Source organism: Geospiza fortis, unplaced genomic scaffold (assembly GCF_000277835.1).
Source record: "Geospiza fortis unplaced genomic scaffold, GeoFor_1.0 scaffold157, whole genome shotgun sequence".
In the NCBI taxonomy this organism is placed as follows: Eukaryota; Metazoa; Chordata; class Aves; order Passeriformes; family Thraupidae; genus Geospiza; species Geospiza fortis.
In genome coordinates, this window is record NW_005054314.1 from 6935545 (window position 1) to 6958595 (window position 23051).

The window sequence follows — 23051 nt, forward strand, 5'->3', positions numbered from 1 at the left end:
GCAGGGACCCCTTTGCTCTCCTTGCAGTGTCTGAGATGGCATTCTGCACTGCTGCAGCCTCAGCAGGTCTCACAAGCACCATCACCTCTGCTACAGCCTCCAGAAAAAGCAAAACGGCTCAAAATCTGCATTTCTGTCTCCTGAGCAGCAGGGATGGGACACGAGGAGCAGCCAGGTACACTCCCAGCCCCAGAGCTCTGTTCAGCATTAACACACATCTCCTCCTTACAGCACAGAGAGCAGAGTCCTTTAATCTTTTCTAAAGACTCTGAAGCAGAATCTCTTGAAACCACATTTCTCTTGAACGTTCTTTTACTGCACTTCATTTTTTATAAAACAATTTACTCTTGACTGGGAACTTGGAGCACAATGGTTTATTACACTAATCCAGCTCCTCCACATCCTCAGTCCTCTGGCCAAAAAACATGCAAGTGGTTTTGAAGTGTTGAGGATGTCTGTACAGCTAAAATTCTTTTGCTGAAGCCATGAAAACAGTGCAGTCATTTTGGTCTTGCCTTTAATATATCTGAATCACATCTGGTGTCAAGAACAAGCAGCCACCAGATTTTCAGTTTTGAAAATTGCTCACCATAACATCAAACTGTGTTCGAGCAAGAAGGGAATGCAGCAATTCATGCACTGTCAGAAACACAAACACTACCTGAGGACTGATGTTTCCAAATTGGTTTCCATTTTAAAAAATGTTGAAAACATCACATTTCTAATACAAATACCAAGGGATGCAGCTTGAAATATCTGTTAGGTTTTGATGGAGCTTTTAAGCAAATCTTGCTCTTACATTCCCTTAGATGTAGAAATATAGTCCTCTTTAAAAAAAGAGTAAGAATTTACTTTTAGAAACCATTATTTTAAGCAGTGTGATGTAAAACAAGTAAGTAAAGCATTTGAACACATGCCAAGTTGGGGAGATTATTTTTAAAGTACATTCTACAGTGAAGCTGCATTCAGAGAAATGTGTAGCTCACTTTTATAATTTTAATCTCCCTGAAATGGATTCCGAGGTGCAAAGAAAGACTGTGTTGAAAACATATTGAGGCTGCACAGCCCTGCAAAACACAGGGATGATTTACTGATTAAAGATAATAATCTGTTGAATAACTGGGGCTTTTAACATATGGCTGCATGTACATCTAGACATATATACATACAGATACAAAATTACCTTCAATGGCATAAAGAACATGGTTAATTTGAGAATTCTATGGTACTTAGGAGCAAAATAGGATGTGGGGAAAAACATTTGTGGTGATCAAAACCAGTGAAAACTGTCATTTTCATATTGTATAAATTATTTGCAAAGCACCCATTCCATCTTTAGCTGATATATTTTTTCTTACTCTGCATTGGCTTTGTAGTAACAATAACTGTCACCATAAATTACTAAGGACATTATTCAATTTCAAGCAGCCCCATTTGTTTTCACGTTTCTAGCAAAACTATGACAATAGAAATAGATTATTGTAATTGCTTCTTCAAGCAAGGACTACAGGTGGTTTTATTTTTCCATGACTAATAACTCCCATTTTCCTATTCATTCAGCCACTGAGATGTTCAGACTGTGGGTAGGAGGAAGTGAAATGGACCTTATTGTGGCAAAAAAAAAAAAAAAGAAAAAATGATTGAGCCTTAAAAAGATAATTATATTATACACTGTGGTGATGCTGATGAGAGACAGAGATCACTAAAGCTACTGCAATTTACATCAAAAGCACTTCCCATAAATAAAAAAAAAGAATACATGCACAGTTTTCTTCCTTTCCTTATTTTGAAACAAGGCAGAGTGAAAAATCCTATCACCAAACTACACTGACATCATTAAAAACATGAACGCACTCCCAGCTGTGCTGATATTTTGTCTTTTTCACCTTTATTCACAAACAAAGTTCTTATTCTAAACTGACCAATGTAATTGTCCCACATATAACCTGTACAGGGTCTGCCTGTTTTGCTGGTCCCATTTGGCTCCATATTTGCCTTAGTCCAAACTTACACACTTTAGAGCCAACTTTAACTATTTTAGAGCCAACTTTACCTTTATTTTAGAGCCATATTAGCTACAAACACAAGATGCCTGCACACAAACATGTACTTGAATTAAAGCCATTTGGTAGCTGAAAGATTGCCTGCAAGGGGAGTTCCAATATTTTAGGAGAGGCTGGTGAATTCTGGTGGGATTTATCCAAAACTGACATGAAAGTACCAAACCAGGGGCTAAAGAAATCATCAGAACAAATTGACGAGACAGAAATTGGGACCAGTGCTGGAATTCCCCAGTCACATGTTAAAGAACAGCAAACTCTGTTGCCGTGCCCAGAACTCCCTTCTGCACCTGAATCCTTCCCATAATAAAACCAGATGATTTCCACCTGTTGCATTTCACTTACATTCACTACATGCAGGTGAAATTAATTTGTGTTTAACAAAGGCTCTAGCAAAGGAAGGTCAGCCACCAGGACACAAAGTACAATTGCCATGCTCTTGCATTTTTCATAAGGTGCCCAAATTTGAGGTGATCAGAATTTTCAACAACTGCAGGACTACCTAATTTTAAATTATTAAAACATTTAAAACATTTCCAGGTTTTGCAAGTGATTTCATTTGAACAAGAGCCCAAACACATATTATACCAGAGGTTTAAAACAAGGATTATAAGTGATTGCAAATTAACATCTTTAATAGAATACAGTATGAACTTAGAGGACAAAGCTAAGGAATTGATTGACCTCATGGTAAACCATAAATAGGAAGAAGTAAAATTATTAATCACTCTCCTAGAAAAATCAAATTCACTCTACCAAGGCTAGCAACATAAGCCAGCTTATGATGAATTATGGCTTCAGAAACTTTTATTAAAAGCAGCCAGGTTACTGCAGAAAATTAGAAAGAATGAGTAATATGTTTTCCTTTAAGTTCTGTAAGCTTTTTCTCACACTTAGTTCATTTTCACCTTAAAGGAAATTTCTCTTCATCAACTATCAGGAGAGATTCTCCTCCAGGGGAAGAAAACTTGCACAATTTACCTACTTCTTAAAATTTTGAGAAAATCTTCCATAATCAGGGTGCTGGTTTGGGTTAGACCACCCTGTAGAAGCCTCTGTGCTTAACTGCAGTTTCTTTTCTGGTAACTTAAGAAACAGAATGTCAGGAGGGTGACCAAACTGCTGCTTGGTGCCCACATTTCTTCAGTGCTTTAGGGGGGAAGATGCTGACAGGCTGTCCATGAGGGAGCAGCCTTTAGGGCACAAACCCATTCCTGGCCCAGGAAGAGAGGAATGCAAAGGTGTTTAAAGCTGTTCCATAGACAGAGGCTGTGTGAACACCCTCAGCAGGAGCTGGGAATGACAAATCCAGTGCTTGGCACAGGAGCTGCTTCTAATGCAGCCTCCCCCCAAGAGAGAATTTCTCACATTGAGGAATGGTTACCAGGGAGCTCCTCCTTTAACAGAAAAGGCCACAGGCTCCCTGCACCCTCCATCTCCCTAAGAGGCAGAAAGTTAAATCTCCAGCTCTCTGCACAAGTATTTTTTTGAAGTCTGATCCCAGCCCTGCTGATTGAAAGATGCTGCAGTGCAGGCAGCACAGCCAATACATTGCAGTGGCATTTGAAATCCTCTGCAGCAGCAGCAGGGCTCCTCATCTGTGCATCCTGCCCTGCAAATCTGCTGCCTTCCTTGGGGTGATCTGAATAAATGAATGCACTGGAGAATGACTGAAGGCATCATACATTGGCATCTCTTCCTTGGTCTCTGCAGTAAAAGTTATTCATCTACCAAACAGTTTCACAACTTATGCCTTTATTTCAAGCCTAGGGCTTGTAGCATTCTAGAGAATTCTTAGAGTCCCTTATATTCCTAATGTAATATTTACAGCACCTGATACCAAACTAAAGGCTATATTTGCTGAGGCAGCCTCAAGTTTCTTTTTCTCTTCTGTCTCCTCTCTGTCTGCTTCTAGCAAGAGGCACTCAGGGAGAAGCCAAATGACATGCTAATGATATTCTTTGTTAATCTTTTAAATTCACAAGCACTTGCTATGTCAGTTTACCTAGTGCAGATATAATATGGAATAAAAAAGTTTTGCTTCCATTTTAATAAGAAATTTTGTGTGGTTTCACAAAAAGGCTGGAATAAAATAGAGGCCTTGTGGATGCCAGGTCAGAAGTTTTATACATATATCAGAAGATTCTATAAACTTTTAAGTGGATATTCCATTTCCCAGGATTTCTGAAATTCGTTTCATCTCAGAACTCTATTGAAAGAGAAGGCACATCTTTCCAGCCTGTTTGTTACAATCACCACAGAAATTCTTGCTTCTGAGAAATTACAATTTGTTTAGCCACCTCTGTGCAGGAGTCAGAATAAAAGTTACCAAAAATGCTGCAATTTCCAAGATCAGGACCATACCCTATGTAGGAGTGGATTTCCACCACAGAGGGTGTCTGATCTAAAGTAGTCCCCGTGGCCTTTACAAGGATTAATGTCTATATACAATGAGCCATCAGGGAACCAGAGATCTGAGAGGGAACGTCATCCTTTGTGCATGATCCCACAAAACTAATTTACATCTAGAATAGTCTGGGTGTAATTTGTATTTAATGAAAAATATTTCTTTTAAATAGAAGGCAAAATATTACCTACAGTGATTTTCTGATCCATATAATTATACCAAGCATGATACTGAAATCATGGCTGATGTAATAGTTGGCCCTTTGGTACAAACGATTCCTTCACATCAGCAACACTGACTACTGATCTTAAAGCTACAGCTCTTCACACCTGCTAGACAAGTAACAGAAACCATAAATATTATAAATAGTGCTATTTTTAGCTTAGATTCCTTCAGTGATTGGGTGAAATGTGTATCTATTGCAGAGTGTATGTTAAATATATAGCATCTTTTCCAACCTTGATCCAGTGAAACCTGGAGTTCAGGATGCTCAGGCCAGTACTGCAGCACAGTACTGAAAGTCCCAGAAATCACTGAGATCAGAGGGAATGTTCTAAGTTTTCCTTACTTGCTCAACCTCAGGCTTCCCACAGCTGAGTGCCAGACCTTGGCATCCTTAAAGCAATTTATTCACAGCGCAGTAACACAAAACCATCTCGAGCTGGTGCCTCCAGGGAAGGACCCTGAATCCCTGGGTTCTTACACCCAGAATCCATTCCCCAGAGATCTGGGCTCTTCTGCTGAGCCCTCTGCTCCTGCCCTATTAATGTCACTCCCCTGGACAGGTGTCCCTTGCTATGCAAAGTGTCAGAAGTTCCCAATCCCTAGCTGGGACTCCTTTCCTTCACCCCAGAGCTCAGTCAGGAGCTCTCCCTGCAGCTGCTCACCTGCACCAGGTGTGTTCCTCAACAGAGCTACCAGGAGAGAGATTCTCTTTTTTCCATTTCCACCGTGACTATCAGTGGAGTTACCAGCTTTAAGCAACTGCAAAATGTGGAGTTTTTGCTTTGATTTACAGTAAATCTTTCATCTGATATATTTGTGGCTGTTGGGTCAACTGCCTGTGAGATTTACTGTCAGTCCTCAAACAGACACAGTGATCTGTAAATCTACCACATTAATCCATAGGAGTGTAGGATTTTATCATGGCAGCTCAGCCCCACACAGCCATTCTCTTACACCCCCACCAGCAAGATGGGGGAGAGAACTGAAAGGGTAAAAGTAGGAAAACTTGAGATAAAGACACTTTAATAGGTAAAACAAGCAATTAATTCATTACTTCCCATGGGCAGGCAAGTGTTCAGCAGGGCTCCATCACTTCTAAGAGTGACTCAGGAAGATAAATGCTATCACTCCAATCCTCACCCACCCCACCTTCCTTCCATTTTCCCCACCTTCCTATGCTGAGCATGAGGCCATGTGGTCTGGGGTGTCCCTCTGGTCAGCTGTCCTGGCTATTGTCATCTCTGAACCTCTGAGCCTCCTCCATGGAGGTGCACTGGGAGAGGCAGGAAGGCTTTTTCTCTGCTCAGCAGTAAATAAAACACCCCTCTATTATCAACACAAACCCAGAACAGCCCCATACCAAAAGTTAACTTCATGCCAGCCAAAACCAGCACAGCCTTTTGTTCTTCTGCCGACCCCCAGCAACATCTAATTAATGTATGCAATCAATGCCATTGGAATAATGGGCTTGCACCTATTTGCAGGTTTTGGGCTGAATAATATCATTATTGCATCATGTACCAAGTGATAAAACCCCACAGCAGCTCCAGCTGGAGAGTGCTCAGCAGCCCCTGTGCTTTGCAACACAGATCTGTGGTCTTGTGCTCTTCTGGTTTCTGCACCAGCTCCCATGGAAACAGGTTTTTCTCAGGACCTAGCCCTGGAGTTTACAAAACCCTTTTCCAGGGGCAAACACATCCTGCCACAGCTGACTTGCAGCAGCTCCCCTTGAGCTGAGCCAGGCTCATCCAAACCAGGCTCAACATAGGCACCTGGGCTCTGACCTCCATCTCAGGAAAATAAACACACTCCAAGACCATCCAAAGCAGGAGTGATGGTGATAAAGAGCCACTACTATGTGGGGAAGGTAGGGACTTCTCAAATCTCTGCAGATTTACTATAGGATATTGCATAATTATTTAGCTTCAGCAATGGAGAGAAGCCCTAAAGAAAAGCAAGAGAGCCCTACAACAGGTCAACAAGGAAAAAAACAAACTGAGTAACATTATTTAGGTCTCTCTAACTCCAAAAGTTTCTGCAGTAATTGAAGATCAAGGCCATCAGCATTTATTTTCAGAGACAGGGTAGAATTTACACCTTAATTACCATGAGATATACTTCATAAAGCATTCAAGGATCTTTGGACAAAGGTAATTCTGGTCCTACAGAAACACTAGTGAAGACCACATTGTGTTTTCTGGGAAATGAGAAGAGGCTGTTTATGTAACCTTTTCAGATCTACTTGAAAAACTCAGTATCTACTTGCAACCTTTGCTTCCCAAAAGCCTTTGAAAAACAACTCTCATGCCTAAATCTCCTCCCCTTTCATCATGCAGACAGTCCTCACACACAGGTGGTGAAATCATGGGTTTTTATACTCCTGTCAAGACCCTGCATGAGTTATGTGCCACAGGTGAGCACAGATGAATGCAATACTCATTTTGGAGCTGGTTTATGCCAGTCTGATGTATGCACCTTCTGCTGTTGCAATGTACCACAAGGATAATCTATTACAAATAAAAGTTAATGAAGATTATATATTCAGTCTGAATCTGTTGTCCACACATTTTGTCTCTGGACAAAAACGACTCGCACATAAAATGTGGTGCTGCCCACTCGCTGCCGTAACTCCACAGCAGCATATTCTTTTTATAATGCAGTACAGAAAACAAACACTTGCACAGTAAAACTCCAGCTGGGAGGAATAATGAAGCATTTAGCAAACCAGACAAAGACCACACGGTTGCATCTCCCTCAACACAGCAGAACCTGTTACTGGATATCATAATTAATAAGCTAATGATGGACTCCTAACCATCCAACAAGTTTTTATGAAAGATATGAATTACTTTTAATTTTCTTTTCAGGGATTAAATCAGTCAAATATCTAAGAACTGTAAATACTTTTGGTATGTGCCAAATCCACTGCAGCCCCTGAAGAATTTGTGCACAGCCCCAGTACTTCTGTTTGTGCAGCTACTTGGAGGAACATGAGAGCTTACCTAACTTCAGACACCTCACTGATGCTGACTAAAACAAGTCACTGGAACTCCTACACGTGGTCAGCAGACAGGAATACAAGGTAACTGGAAAAAAGAAAAAAAGAAATAAACCAGGATTTCATTTCTCTTATAGCAGCACACCAGTTTCTCCCACCATGGTGCTTGAGGCATGACAAAGACAGCAGAAAATAAAATAAACTGAGGGCAGATCATCAGGATTTTCTGCAGGACTTCTGGAATCCCTTCTCCTTCCCAAGTCCTGTCCTTCACATGTTTTCACTGCTATTTGTGGGCCAGAGGATGAGTTTCTGCAAAGGAATTTGGGGGCAAGCACTGCAAGAACTTTGGTTTTCAGTCCTGTGTGAAGGGGCCCACAGGTTGCAAACACAAAGCCAAGCCATCTTTATAAACTAATGGTGGTTTCTTAATGCTGAGAAGGAACTTTCAGCATTAAAAGGAAAAAAAACAAGTTCAGCCATTAGCACACTAGTTAATTTTTCCCCCAGATCTACTCTCTGACCACTGCAAAATGCTGGCAGGAAAGAAAGTCACATGTGCTTGAGAGCTTGGTACTGAAGGAATTAAATATCCATCATGCACTGAAAGTAAAAATATACACTGTAAAAAGCCATGACAAGCAACTTGCTGGTTTGTGATGAACCTTGAGAGAAGCTGTGATCACTCACTGAAGTGTGAGTGGCAGGAAAGGGAGTCAGGAGAAAAAGGGCTGCTCAAGCTTAAGGGCAATCTTTGCACCAGAACAAAAGGCAAATGAACTCACCACAAGTAACTGTGTGCTGGAAAGCAGTTTCTAACAGAAATGAGGTCTGGAAGTGTCTTCAGATATGACAGTGGGGAAAAACTTAACTGCTTTTAAATTCTGAATAGACTTATATAAAGTAGATGTCTGTGAGACAGGACTTTTGGATTTTGCTTCCATTTTTCTACTCCTTCTCTGGGCAGAACAAATAAATAGTTACTTTAAAAGAAAGTCTTAAAATTCAAACCAGAGAATGAGGCAGAATGTGTAGATACATATTTTCAGAAAAAGACAGGCTTCTTCTCCCCACTCTGCCATTGCACCACCTTCAAAATTCTCTCGAGTAGTTTGCCATCTCTGAAGAAAACATTGTGGAGGATCCAATTCAGAGTGGGATTGTGTATCATTAACGTGCTGTGAGAGTGCAAAGCACATAGTCCTATCAGTCTACACCTAAATTTTAGTAGACAATGCTCAGTGATAAAGAACACATGAAAGATTACTCTGTTTTTCACTGAGAGACAATACAGAGCAGCTCAGAGTTTTACACTTCATTACATTATTATCTGTTAATAACCTATGAATACCCCAAAGTATGATACCAAGTCACTGCAAAAACATCAGATGAAATAAAAAATAATGTAAAAAGTCTTGGGCATCCAAAACCTAACCTCTGTAACAGATTTTGAGATATTTTTCCAGCCAACTGGTACTCTCCCACTGTAACCTGTCAGGTCTCCCAATTTTGTCTCATTCTGCCCAGTTATTCCAATGAGAATGTTCTTTGCCACATCTTATTTAAATGCTATGAATGCTTTCCTTGGCCACACCTTCACCTTCTTGTGAACACACAGAAAATATTAACTGGGAGCTCTCCTGCTTGCACAGACAGGGAACATCTCCTGCTGGGCACGTCTTTCTTGTCCTCACACTGTGAGGAGTTGACCTGGCTGGACTGCAGGTGCCCACCAAGCCATTCTATCACTCCTCTTCTGGACAGGCAAGAGAAAATTGTGAGGAAAGGCTCAAGGGTTGAGATAAGGTCAGGGAGAGCAATCACCAACTACTGTCATGAGAATCAACTTGGGGAAAAATTAATTTAATTTATTACCAATCTAATCACAGTAGCATAATAAGAAATGCAAACAAATCTTAATACACCTCCCCCTCACCCCTCCCTTCTTCCCAGGCTCAATTTCACTCCAAGTCTTCCCTCACTCCCCTCCCTTAGTGGCACAGGGGACAGGGAATGGGGATGTGATCAGCTTGTCACACATTGTGCAACATCTGCTGCTCCTTCCTCTGCACTGGGGACTCCTCACACTCCTCCTGTGGCCCAGCATGGGGTCACTCTGATGGGAGACAGTCATCCATGAGCTTCTCCAGTGTCCTTCCCTGGGCTGCAGCTCTTCACAAACTCCATTTACCAAGGGCTGCAGCATTTTGTGCACAGGCTGCCTCAGCCTAGGTCTGCACAGGTCACAAGTCCTGCCATCAAAGCTGCTCCAGGCTGGGCCCCTCTCTGCACAGCCCTGCCAGGACCCTGCTCCAGAGTGGGCTCCTCTCTGTTATCATCTTATTGCAAAGTTCCCATACCTTCTGGGTGATTTCTCATGGGTATCTCCTCGCAGCTCTGACTCCTTCTTCTTCACAGCACAGCCAACAAACTCCAGCTCTCCCCTCACCCAGCCAACCTACTCTCTTGTAGCACTCATCTTCTTATTGGACACAGCTGTGCCCCGTTAAGGGCAGGTCAGTTCCTAATCTTTGGTGATTAGTACAGCTGCAACTCCTCAGGGGTGAAATCACCTTCTGCACTATTCTCTTACATTCTATACCTCCACACGTCTCTGCACAGCCCTGCCAGGAACCTGTTCCAGAGTGGGCTCCTCTCTGTTGTTATCTTATTGCAAAGTTCCCATACCTTCTGGGTGATTTCTCATGGGCAGTTTCTTACAGCACTGACTACACAGCCCTGCCAACAAACTCCAGCTCCTTCCTCAACCCTCTACCCCACTCTTTACAGCACTCATCCTCATTGGACACAGCTGTGGCCTGTTAAGGGCAGGCCTGTTCCTAATTGGTGATTAGCAGAGCTGCAACTCCTCAGGGGTGAGATTGCCTTCTGCGCTATTCTCTTACGTTCTATCCCTCCACAGCTCTCTGCATGGCCCTGCAGGCCCCTACTCCAAATGGGCTCCCATGGGGTCAGAGCCCCTTTGGGCACATCCCTGCCCCTCCCCAGGCTGGGTCCCTGCTGCCAGGACCCCCCTGTGCTGCAGGGCACAGCTGCCTCTCCATGGCAGCACCAGGGGCTGCAGGGGAACCTCTGCTCTGGCACCTGGAGCCCCTCCTGCCTCTCCCTCTGCCCTGACCTGCCTGTCTGCAGGGCTGCTCCTCTCACACATTCTCACTCCCCTTATGCTGCAGTTGGTTTTGTGCAGTGGCTGCTCCTCCTCCCTCCCTCCATCACTGTCTCTCAGTGCTGCCAGCACTGCTGGGCTCAGCCTTGGCCAGGGCAGGTCCATCCCGGAGCTCTGTTGGACACGGGGATCATCTCTGGCACCTTCTCACAGAAACCACCCCAAGGAGCTCCCCTAGGTAACCAAAATCTAGCCACACAATAAAACACACATCAAGTTTCAGTGCTGTGATGTATTAAATTATCACAATTACTGCTACACCGATGCAGCAATTGCAATAATTGCTGCAGTGGATCTCCAGGTCGGCAGAAATTGAGTCTGACTTTTGATGTATGAAGTGTTTGATACTGCAACATCTGCCTGATCAGCATACATTGTTTTTCAACAGAGAGCCCTCACAGAAGAGTTTGTAAACAACAGTTATAAAATACAGATGCTCTTGGTTGCTGATGCATTGAAGGAAGCTTAATAGCAGTTTGGATAAGTGGTTGTGAACATCCAAGATGATTTATCACCAGTAAAAAACAACCCATTTTGTAAAACTTATATCCTATTAAAGCAGCATTAAATGAAAAGTAGAGCTAGAGAAATTGTCTTCCCTAGAGTTCTGTGGGGATTCTTTCTTTCTTTGTTTGTCATTATCAGCAACACAAACTTGGACAACAAAATAGCTTTTTTCGATGATGAATTTCATGTTTATTTTGAAAAGCAGTATGGATGGGTAAATAAATTCTTTTAAAAAAACCCAAGACTGGAATTCATAGCTATGCAGAGTTAAAAAAAAATGAAGCAGAATATTCTTTTAAGTCAGGATGGATGCATACATTTGTATTCCCTTCTGCACAATTGACTGAACTTCACTTTCAAAATGTCAAGGATAAATATCCTTGAAATGGTTCTATTAAAACTGTGATAACCATAGTAACTGTATGTCATTTGCTTATACCTTTTTTTCTTTTTTTTTTTTTCTTTTTTGGTGCATATTCTATGCAACAATGCTGCTAAGAGAGGTAAAGAAAAGCAGGCCCTACCTAATTAATGATTTGAATGTGGGTGTTGATAGCCTTCCTATGCTGTGAAATTTTGTTTGGTAATTTAGAGATCTGGTTTTGGATATGAAACCTGAACAGGTCATTATGAAAATACAGTACCACCTGCTGCACTCATCAGTTTAGAGAGGCTGTTATCTACTGTTTATTACTTATTTTACCCATGTAATTATTTGCATCAGAAGAGAGGAGAGTAAGGTCCCCTCCAGCTCTGGATATTTTATGATTCTATGCTTAAATTAAGTCAAAGATAATTAAGAGATCCAGCTACACAGCCTCCAATTACTATCAATACTAATGGATTTTATACAGCTAAATCCCACAGACATTTGGAAAAAAAAATCTCAGTGCTTAAACTAACGCAAAGTGTTGTGGTAATATTGTTAACTGCTGAGCAGGGAACATAGATTCAGGTCCTTTTCAACTATATCAAGTACAATCCAAGGGAAAAGGCAGTTTTTCTAGGGAGTGCTGAAGCCAGGACAGAGCCATGCTGTCATCATCCCATTGGCAAAATTCAGGGCCTGGACACAACCTCACCCCTAAAGGGGCTCTGACTTTAACACAGTCTGATAATCCCACCTCTCTCTGTCTTTAGTTACAATTATATCTATTGTGATACTTCATTCAGCTCCAAGTTAACTATAAATTCCTAATTGGGATAATCTGGTAAAGCATACCCTCATTTCCCACCTCTGTTCTCATAAGAAGCAGCTCGTGGTGCTCATGAACAGGTCAGCTGCAGAATAAAGCTCTGTAGTACAGCTTCACTTGGTGAAAGTTAAAAAGTTTTTACTGAAAGTTAAAAAGCTGCTGATGAATTTGAGATCAAGTTCTAAAGTTGTTTTTCCAGATTGCTGATATTTCAATACAATGTAATTCACACCTTCCAGTTCCTTCACTCTGTGTGGGTAGAAATGAGGCAATAGTTCAGTGGTACTTTTGGATTTGGCATTGGTTTCAGTCCAAGATGCCTCTGCCCTTCAGTGCCTGAAGTTCTAGAAACAGAACTTTCCATGTGTGCAACCATGAGAAAATCATTTGGATTAAATAGAATAAAAAACCTTACGTAAACAATAGGGGGGGTTAACCTAAATTTGGGGCTAAATTTACTCCCATCCTCTGCCTTCTGTGAACCTATTTGTTGTGAACGCAAATGGGCAATATGGAATTTTGGCAATGGATTCCTGCTTCATTCACTTGCAGCATTTCCATCACAAGAAAAACAAATGAATTTAAAAAAAACTCTCAGTGAAGAAACTCAACCTGGATCAAAATGATCTTCCTGAGCCTATGTCAAGATGGTGAGCTCATGTATTTTTTACATATTCTGTTTTAAGGCACCATACTGAGATGTTACAGAGAGTTAATGATTTCAGGGATGGATTAAGGGAATGGTCAGGGAAATTCATAAGCTGCTTTGGTACTGTCAAAAGGAAAAATGGGAATATTATCTGCTCAAGGGCTTTCCTGATTCATGTGACAGATTATCCTTAAAGGCTGAACAATGCTTTGCTGACTGTCTTCTTGAGTTTGAAATGTAAAATCTCCCAATTTGCAAGCTTTGGGAAACATAGCCAGTTAAATCAACTAAATGTTTTTATATATATATATATATATAAAAATTCCTTCCATTCTACTGCAGAGCACTTGCAAATGGTGCACCATGCTTCCCACAGTCATCCAGCATTTAGTACCATATTCTCCATCCTATCAAAAATAGAGATGTTATGGATATTTTAATCCTTTAAACATTATTCTTGTGGCTAATAATGCACTTCTCTCATTTGCTTGTCCTCAGAAAATAAAGAAGAAAGAATGATCCAACATCTCCACTTTTTTACAGTGTTATGTGAACAAATTTTCATTGATTTCTGAGAAGGGACAATATTTTGCAGTAAACTCTCATGAAATCTTATCCACTTAGAAGACAGATTTGGGGTTATGTTATCTGTCATTAAAAAAAAAAAAACAAAAAGCTGCTTTTACTTTTAGTATTGAAGTGGAAATGTTCTCCCATAGAAATATTTTTTGATAAATATTTACACATTAGTCTCACCATGTTTCTGATTTTTTTCAGCACATAAATTATAATTTTAATAAATCTGAGCTTATAGGGAGTTTATTCGCATCTTACAGGCTCTAAATTAAAGATATTTTATTATGTCACTGGATTAAATATTCCAGTGACTCCAAAGAATTTCTATTCACTTAAATAAGTGGTTTGTTGGCTGTGGGATTTTTTTTCTACTGATTTTAATTTCTCTGAGTGTTCCTTGATGTCAGCTCTTCTTTGTTGCATTGCTGGTTTCAAAGGGTAAGTTTCACTGACCATCAAGTTGGTGTTTTTTCAGTTTTGCCATTCTCACTCTTCATATGCACGTCAGAAAACCTCCCTATAATAAATGTCTCATGCATTTGAATTGAACTCTTCTTTCAATAAAGTTTGTTTAGTGAGGGGGTTTTTTAATGCTTCCTCCCCCTCTGATTTTATTTTACATAATGTATAAAGGCCAATCAATGCTCTGTGAACTTTTCAAGGATTCTTCTACCACTCATGCTCTAACAGCATATTTGCAGGCATAAAAATTAATCAAATTTCCCTGTAATTAATTCAAGCAAACAAACCTCATTTTTTTGCTATTACCAAGCTCTCTCTACCTAAATAAATGTTCCAGGGTAGACTGGCACTTAAACATTCACCACCTTCAGGAAGGAACCTGGACATTTTTTCCTGAGCTTGACTGCAAGAGAGGCAGGAGGGGCTGCATGTCAGGTGCAAAACAGTAATTTAATTCTTTGTGCTTTTTTAAGAGTTTAAGGGGATGAGCTCCTTATCTGAAGAAAAAAAAATGAGACTTGTTTAGTGGTTGCTGCACTCTGTGTGCCTTTCAGCAGATTCCTGCAGAGGCTGCACAGCAAGAGGTCCTGGATCCTTATTTCATGATGGTTAGCACACAGTGTTGAGAATTTTTATTTAGTTTAATGCTTTACCTAATTTTAAGTTCCTGAATGATCACAAGAGTCTCTCTTTATGCATACAGATCCTCTGTAGGCAAATCAGCTTTATTCCACCTTCTATTTGTGACTTGGACTGACAATTCTGAGCCTAATCCTCAAAGAAAACTGTCAGAGGCATTATAAATTAACAAGTACATGGTCCTTCCACTTCCAAGCACACCATCCTAAAGGAAGGGTCTTGAATTTTCTAATCAATATGCACTTTTAGTTACCAAAAAGCTCCATTTTCCTAACAATTCTGTAAATATATCAGGCCATGGTGAGTGCAATTACAAAAATTTTTGTTGCCTTGATGGATTCCATGTACCCACAACCATACAGAGGTGGGAGTTGGAGCCTGCCTCTCTGACAAAGAGAAAGGTTGTGCTAAGGATACATGAAATATCCTCTGTTTGATAGAAAATAGAGAGAATGAAGACGTAGGAAAGCAGATTTTGCTTCTTATTTAATACAAAGCTCTGTTACCACAGCAATGTTAATTCGTGGAAATAAGAGAGATCCTTTGATGTAAGCACTTTAGCCCAAATTACTTCAGTGTGTTCCGAAATCAGTTTTAAGAGATGCTGAGAAAATATAAAGGCAAGTGGGCAAAACAAACTGTGGCTGCAATTTGATACTTAGTATTTTGATGTATCTACACCTGGGTAGCTTTTGGCAGCCTATTTTATTTTGCAGACTTTCTGAGTCCATCTTTGTAGGAGTGAGTTCTAATGAGTTAGGCCATTAGCAGCAAATCTCAGGCAGCCACAACAAGGCAGCAGCAGCATTTGTACTCATTGCTCAAACCCTTCTGGGTGTTACACTGAGAGGGAACAAAGACAGACAAGGTCAGATCTAAACACAAACCCCTTTGTGAAATGTTATTTGTGCACAGTACGTTCCTCATTAATCTATTTCAAATGCCTACCATATTCACATATTAATGCATCATCTCATGTATGTTGTCCAACCATTTTCTCCCTTTTTTGCTGCTACAAAGCTAAAAAAGTTACAGCAGTGAGAAAAAGGTCAGATTCGTACATAAAATTTATCCCCCAAAGGAAATGAAAATGTATTTTGTTGATACACTAACAATATTTATTAATTTATCAGTAAACTTTACCAATATTTCATTAACTATTCAGTAGTGACTCATAAGAACAGTAGAAGGTCTTCCTTTCCTCTCCTGTTCCTCATTTAATCTCACACAGAATGTTTTTGCAGCATAAATCTCACACTTTGGTTGAGCCTCTGTTGCCTTGTTTACATTTTCTAAAAACTCATCTTGAATCTTCCAAAACTGAAAGAATACTTTGATAAAGGAATATTTTATTCCATTTCCATGAAAATCCGAAAACTTACCACAGGAAGGGATGAGGAGAAGATTACAGCTGTAAATACCACAAGATTCCACCCACAGATACTCTAAAGGAAAAAGCTTCTCCTGGGTAACACCACCTGTCAAACAGCAAGATGTGAACTGCAGGCAACTTTTCCCCTACCAGAAAAGTTATTTTCAATTACTAGTTTCTTCATTTAAAGTCTCCACATGTTTTCACCAGCAATTCTTTACTATTTCACACCCCTTTCAAATTCACATCTATAAAGCTAAATGAAAAAAAAAAATCCAAACCACATAAAAAAAACCCATCTATCCAAATCAAGACTTTGCCTTTGGTTTTCTGTTTTTAATTATTTAGTTTCGCCATGCAATATGTTTCAGGACATCAGTATATTTCTGGAGATCCATGTTTTGAAAGTATTTTCTCTTCTAGTTTTTTTAATTAATAGGAAAAGTTATGTAGTTACTAACATTTTATATATTAGGAATGGGAAGTTGCCAGACAAGGCATTACCAGCCAAGGTCTCTGGGCATCCTCCAACATTCATCTCCACAAATCTCTCTGATGTCCAGGATCCTCCCCCACTTCCAAGATCTTTCCCCCAGACCAGACCTTCCCCTTCCTTCCCCAGCTCCCAGCCCCTGAATGTCCCAAAAGCAGTAGCACAAGTGATCAGCTTCTCACTGCCAGTTTTGTGGTTCACCTCTTGCTTACCTGGAGCTTCCAGGACATGGCATTTTGTTTAGCCCAGGTGTTATCCAGACCTACACGTGGCTTTCACCAACTGCAGCTTGCAAGTAGCACCTGTTTGAAATGTCAAAAGCTCAGTTTCAGACATTCACCCACATAACAATTATGTGCCACAGAGTTTAAGTTATTTCCACCTACACCAGCCCTGAGGGGAGGTTTCTACCTTGGCTCCTTCTATTCAGACTTTCAGCAGAATGAAGTTCAATTAGTCAAAAAAGTGCATTTCAGGTTGTTTGGATTTGTGAGAACTTTGCTTCTAGTTCACAAACTTCAGGCAACATTTCACAATTTATCCACTTCAGCCATAGTTACTTCTGTATTCCCATTCCAGTGCTTGTTCTGGCACTGGCCATTTGGAAGACTTTCCAGCCTTGACAGCCCTTTTGTGGGTAAGTGTTTAAATCAGTGTTTAGAAGAATAAAGCAAACCAATATAATTTATGTCTGCTTTATCTTCACCAGTTGTTTCACTGCTTATTTCTCAAAGAATAGGAAGTGTCCATCCTTACTTAAGAGCCACACTCTCTTCTAAGTAATCTCAGTGTAAACCTTCAGCTTACCCTGACTGTCCTCGCTGAGGATATTAGCTGGTATATCCATTAAATTTCTATTTATTTTATGAAACTTTAGACCCAAACCCTTCCTTCTCTGTATAAGTCTGTGGGAAGCATCAGCATTGCCACCCATTCCTAACAAGCCCCTGGGCACATTTCTATCAGTCTCTGCTCCTCCCAAGGCATTGCAATGACTGCTCAACTCCACATTCTGTAGAGCCGATGAGAGCTCTAATAAATGCTCCTTTTCTTCTGAAGACTATTAAGAAAAGCTGAACATTTAGCTAGTGTCTTTTTAATCTCATTTTCATGAGTTGGACTCCTAGTCAAAGAACCATATCTGGATTTATTTTTTTCATCCATTCCAAGCGTTGTTTTAACTGAACTTCCACCTTGGAGTACCCAGGATATTGAAACATCAAGCTTCCTCCACTTCAAAATTAAATAATAAAAAATTTGTCCTTCCTGATATTCTGGAACAGGGAGCAGATTGAGCCTGCAAGTCATTCCTCTTTTAATGTCAGCTCAAGCTTCACCTTGAGTTTCCCAGGACCTCTCTCCTGCTGGCTCTGTCACCTCCCCACTTTGCTGACAGATTAACACATGCTGCAAAAATCATACTTCAGGTTTTAACAGTTTCTGCAATTAATCTTGAATGAATTCTCATGGGCTTCCCTTCTTCCTCTTTGCCAGTCTCAATCACATTTGGGTTTGCTTTTTTTTTAATTTTCTCACTTTCTCGTATTTCACTGCATTTCATCTGAGCTGTTTTTCATCCTCCTTCATTTACATTTCTCAGCCTCATTCAGATCTCAAAAACTCTTCAAATGGAGTTCTCACAGATGTCACTTTTATCAAGCTGAAAAGCAGTGAAGGTAGGTGAATTTCCACTTATATTCTCTCTGCAGTGAGGAATTTTGTTTTGAGTAAATAAAAAATACGCTTCTGCTATAAATCACTAAACCTAAGTGAACATTGTGACTTTATTGCTATAATGCAAACACCATACACATTAAGCATTTGCCAGACGAAAAGTTAAGCTGAGAGGAAATTTACTTGGCTTAGCTTCCAGTCTAATAGTCCATTATGGATAAGCAGTAGGAACTGCCAAAACTCAGAGCCTGCCCATGTATTTTGGAAATATTATGGTTTGGGAAGTGACCAGACAGTAACAGACTAGTTATTTTAGCTACAAGAAATCACTCTTGTTAACAAACAGCTACTTTCAGCCACATAAGAAAGAACGAGAAAGAACTTCCTTGTTAAGGCAACATCTCTATCTAAAACCAGACAAGTTTTGCCTACTTGTGTCAGCTTAATTGGTAAAAAAATTAATTTAACTAAGAAAAAAAAAGTAATTTATGCACAAAGGGATTTTTTTTTAAGTTTTCATGGGGAAATGGTAAAATAGATGAATAGAGAGAAGGTCTGAAAGGCGTGGGCAAGACTTTGAGGCATTGGTAGAAAAGCAGAACAAGAGGTGGAAGGACTGGATTTTGGACAACCTGTGAAATTAGCTGTCTAGAAGGACAGCCTTATCTGTAATACTGTATTTGTATTTCTCTGTTATTTATGATAAAACACATTTTCTAACAAGCTTAGGAATAGGACCTTAAAATCAACAAGAATGGGCATAATCAGTGGAAGAGTTTCCACAGAGAAGAAGAAAAAGATAAAGGAATTGAGGGTCACCACAACTGCAGATAACATAAATGAGCAGGAAGGAATCAATAACTACTCCTAATAGGGTAACTTCTAATATTGGACATGTGGTGAGAAAAGAGAAAGGGGCAATACTTCTGTAGAAAATGAGGTGTCCCCACATCTGCTGAGTTAGACTTGTCATGACATAAATAAACCTGTTAAAAATGTGGAAGTCAGCAACAAGAATATGAGTGAAAAACTAGATATTGCAAGAGAGAGCAATTAGTGTCTCAGTAAGGCAGCACAGGAGCTGTGGCCAAAGGCAGAGCTGCTGGGGAGCTCAACAAGGCAGAACAAACCTGGGACATGGCAGAGATAACAAAGGCTGCTGGAGAGGGAGAAAGGGTACAGAATGTTCTATGTTTTGTTTTTTATTATTTAACACCCAAACAGGGAGAAATTTCTGAGACAAAGCTTTGCATCTTTGATTAATGCTGTTGTTTAAAGTGAAGCTGTTGGTTGTTTCACAAACCATCTGCAAAACAGTGGAAACATGAACAGAATCCTTAAAGCAGATCTTCCAATATTAGTCACTTTACCTGCCATCTGTTGGGAACTGCAACTGCCAGTGCATTTAGATTTTTAAAAGCTGACCCTAAAATAACTCACTGTAAAATTGTAATATTTTTCTCACTTCCTGTAAGGAAAAGGAATCCTAACTTCTTTGAACTAAGACATGAAATGGCTTGTAAAATATCAAGATGGCCTTAATAAGTATGTACTAGCTCATCCAACTGATGTGCCATGAAGCTGGAGGAACCTTTAATATTCCATTAATTTCACTGCAAAAAGCAGTTCCATGAACAGAAATGAGTTCCCAGACAATGAAGGAATCATCATGCTCATTATTTTTTTTATTGAAGTAGACAGAGGCTTGACAAAGAGCTACACTGCTTGCAGCCAGGAGGATAAATTCACTGGACATCCAATATAGCATCACACCAGGTACAAATGTTCTACTAGCTGAGCTTCCAGTGGATTATATTACAGCAATAACCACATGTCAGGATAAATTAACATGCAACATCAGGATATTCATGTTGCTTGGACAAAAGTAAAAGGACAAAAGGAGTTACTAGGTACATTTTAAAGGAAGAAAAGGACAATAGAAAAGCAAATAAAATTTCAAATTTCATGGGTATGCTTTGTATCTACAAAAGAGTGAAAAATCCTGCTATCTTTTGTGTCTGCTGGAGAATACATGCGAGGCTGTACCCACTTGCTCAAGCAATATGAATGAAAGAGAAAACAGAATGGTGAGGGAAGAGCTCAACAAGGGGTTTCCAGTTCTATTTGCAGTACACATAACTGTTATTTGAGAAAGGTCCAGCCAACAGAAGCACATTTAGAGATTAGGGAAATGAGTGGCATCAGCAGAGTGCCCTGGTGCAGCAGAGGGGCACAGATGGGGCATCTTCCCTCACATGAACTGTGGTAACAAACTGTGCCTATTTCTCATGGGGTGTGCACCCTAAAACATGAATTACTTTCAGGAAGAAAGGGAATATATTCTCATTTTACTAGGGAAGAATCTCTCCCACAGATTTGCCCAAGGTTATGAAGAATGAGTACCCTCATTCATAACAAAACTTTCGTTTTTTCATAGAAGTGGGAATTTAAGAGGAATTACAGATATTTAAGAAAAAGATGAGCTTTATCAAAAGGCATTGATGAAAGGCATGAAAAATACATCCATAAACAAGGTGAAGTATTAAATACATATACAGTAAATAAGGTAACTTGCCAATAAAAATGTGACTGGGAATCACTGGGAAGCCAAAGAGAAATTCACTTGAATTAAGATAATGTCTCTGGCTGCTAACAGCAAATATTTCAGTTCTGTCTGTGTCAGCATCCAGGGCAGGTCAGACACATTGCCAGAACCATCAATTGTCCTTAAGGAACTGAAATACTCCAGAAAACAGAAAATCCTACTGTCTGCACTGACCCAGGCTGCCTGGACAGGTATAATTGTGCATTTTAATTATGCATCCTCAGTTATCCATCTTTTGGTTTGGAGACAAACCAAAAGTTTGGAAAAGATGGCAGGCTGTCCATTTTGTGACACTGGTTTTGCAATAACATGTTTAAGGCAGTTACATTGGTACAAAACCAGTGAACTCAAGTCTGTGGCCCAGTACTTAAAAATAGAGACGAGTTAATTTTTCACAGACTTCGCCTTCCTTTCCATAAAGTGATTTCAGTTTTAGAATCACAGAACAATTCTGGATGGGACACATCTCAGGAAATCAAGGAGGTCATTCTCCCACAAAAAAAGCCAAGTGGGTTGGTCAAGGCTAGATGCCAAGGCTGAGCCTCTCCTTCTCTCCTCAGAGCAAACACAATTAAAGGTTTGTGGGTTGAGATAAGGACAGGGAGAGATCACTCAGCAATCACCACCATGGGTAAAACTGGTTTCTTTGGGGAAAATTAGTTTATCACCAATCAAATCAGAGCAGGAAAATAAATAAAACCAAATGTTAAAACACCTTCTCTCCATCCCTTCTTTCTTCCCAGGCTAAGAAAGTCAAAGAAAACTTAGAAGCAGCAAGCATTAATGGATGTCCTGGAAAGAGCAGCACATTTTCCCCATGTCTGTGAGTGTGTGGCCCTTGAGGGGTCTCTACAATATTCACCACTGCTCCCCTGCATCTGGAGGCTCTCAACAAAGTGCTCTGCAGCAGCAGTAGCACAAGCCCTTCAGCCTGCTCTCCTCCTCCCGCTTGGCACACAGATATAATTTTCTTTTCACATTCAAAAGGAAGAAAGCAACTTTGAACACTGTCTCTCTCTCTCTCTCTCTCTCCAGCTGTGACGTGGGGATAGAGCTCTTCCCAGCCACCAGAAACTCAAACATAAAGACAGCAGATGTGAAGGAAAATGCAGTCCTTAAAAACAGAAGCCACATCCCCAGCTGAAACAGAAAGCAAGTCCCCAGCTCCCCAGTGACGTAAGATGATCTCCCCTGTGTACGAAGATTTTGGACAAAATTTCAAACAAACAAAAGTACAAATATTTGCCATTTGCTTCCACATTATGGTGACAACAAAGACATTACCCATAATAGTACAGAATACCCAGTTTTGCATTTATTATAGTGTCTGTTTATTTCCTAGGCTGGATTCTCTACCACTGGAATCTGCTCTGATGTCCTGCAGCACAAAAGTTGAAATTGTCCCAGGATGAAAATCTGTCATAATGCTTTTATTTTTATTATCCTAGACAAATTTGCTTTTCTGTAAAGCTATCTAGTCTTGTCAGTACCTATATGAAGTATGTCAGTATTATTTATAAAACTGATTTAAGTCAAGGATGATTTTGTGATGCCCTCAGGCTGATTACCTTCCACCATGACAATACACTCTTCCTATAGAGTTGCTTTAACTTTCAGAGTTTGCATTTTGCCATTATTCCCTGCCTGGTTTATTGTTTTTGATTGTGACAAGACAAATCCTGTGCTTCTCCACACAGTGTCTTCTCCCACTTGAGTTTTATTTTCAAGAATTTCCTTTGTTCCTGTTTAATGCATTATGTTGGTTACCTTTGAGCTTGTTTACCTGCACTGGCTTTGAAAAGAAAAATTACTGTGAAAATCCCTGCGCCACTTCTTATTTTTCTGTTATTTTTTTTTTCTTTATCTCAGCCTGGTTTATAGTATTCATTTTTGTCTTTTAGAGAGTGTTTGGATTATGTTTCAGTGGAAATGCTTTTCATGGGAAGTGTCTCCCTTTGAAAATGAATCAGCATGTACAAATTCATATGTTTTTACTCCTTA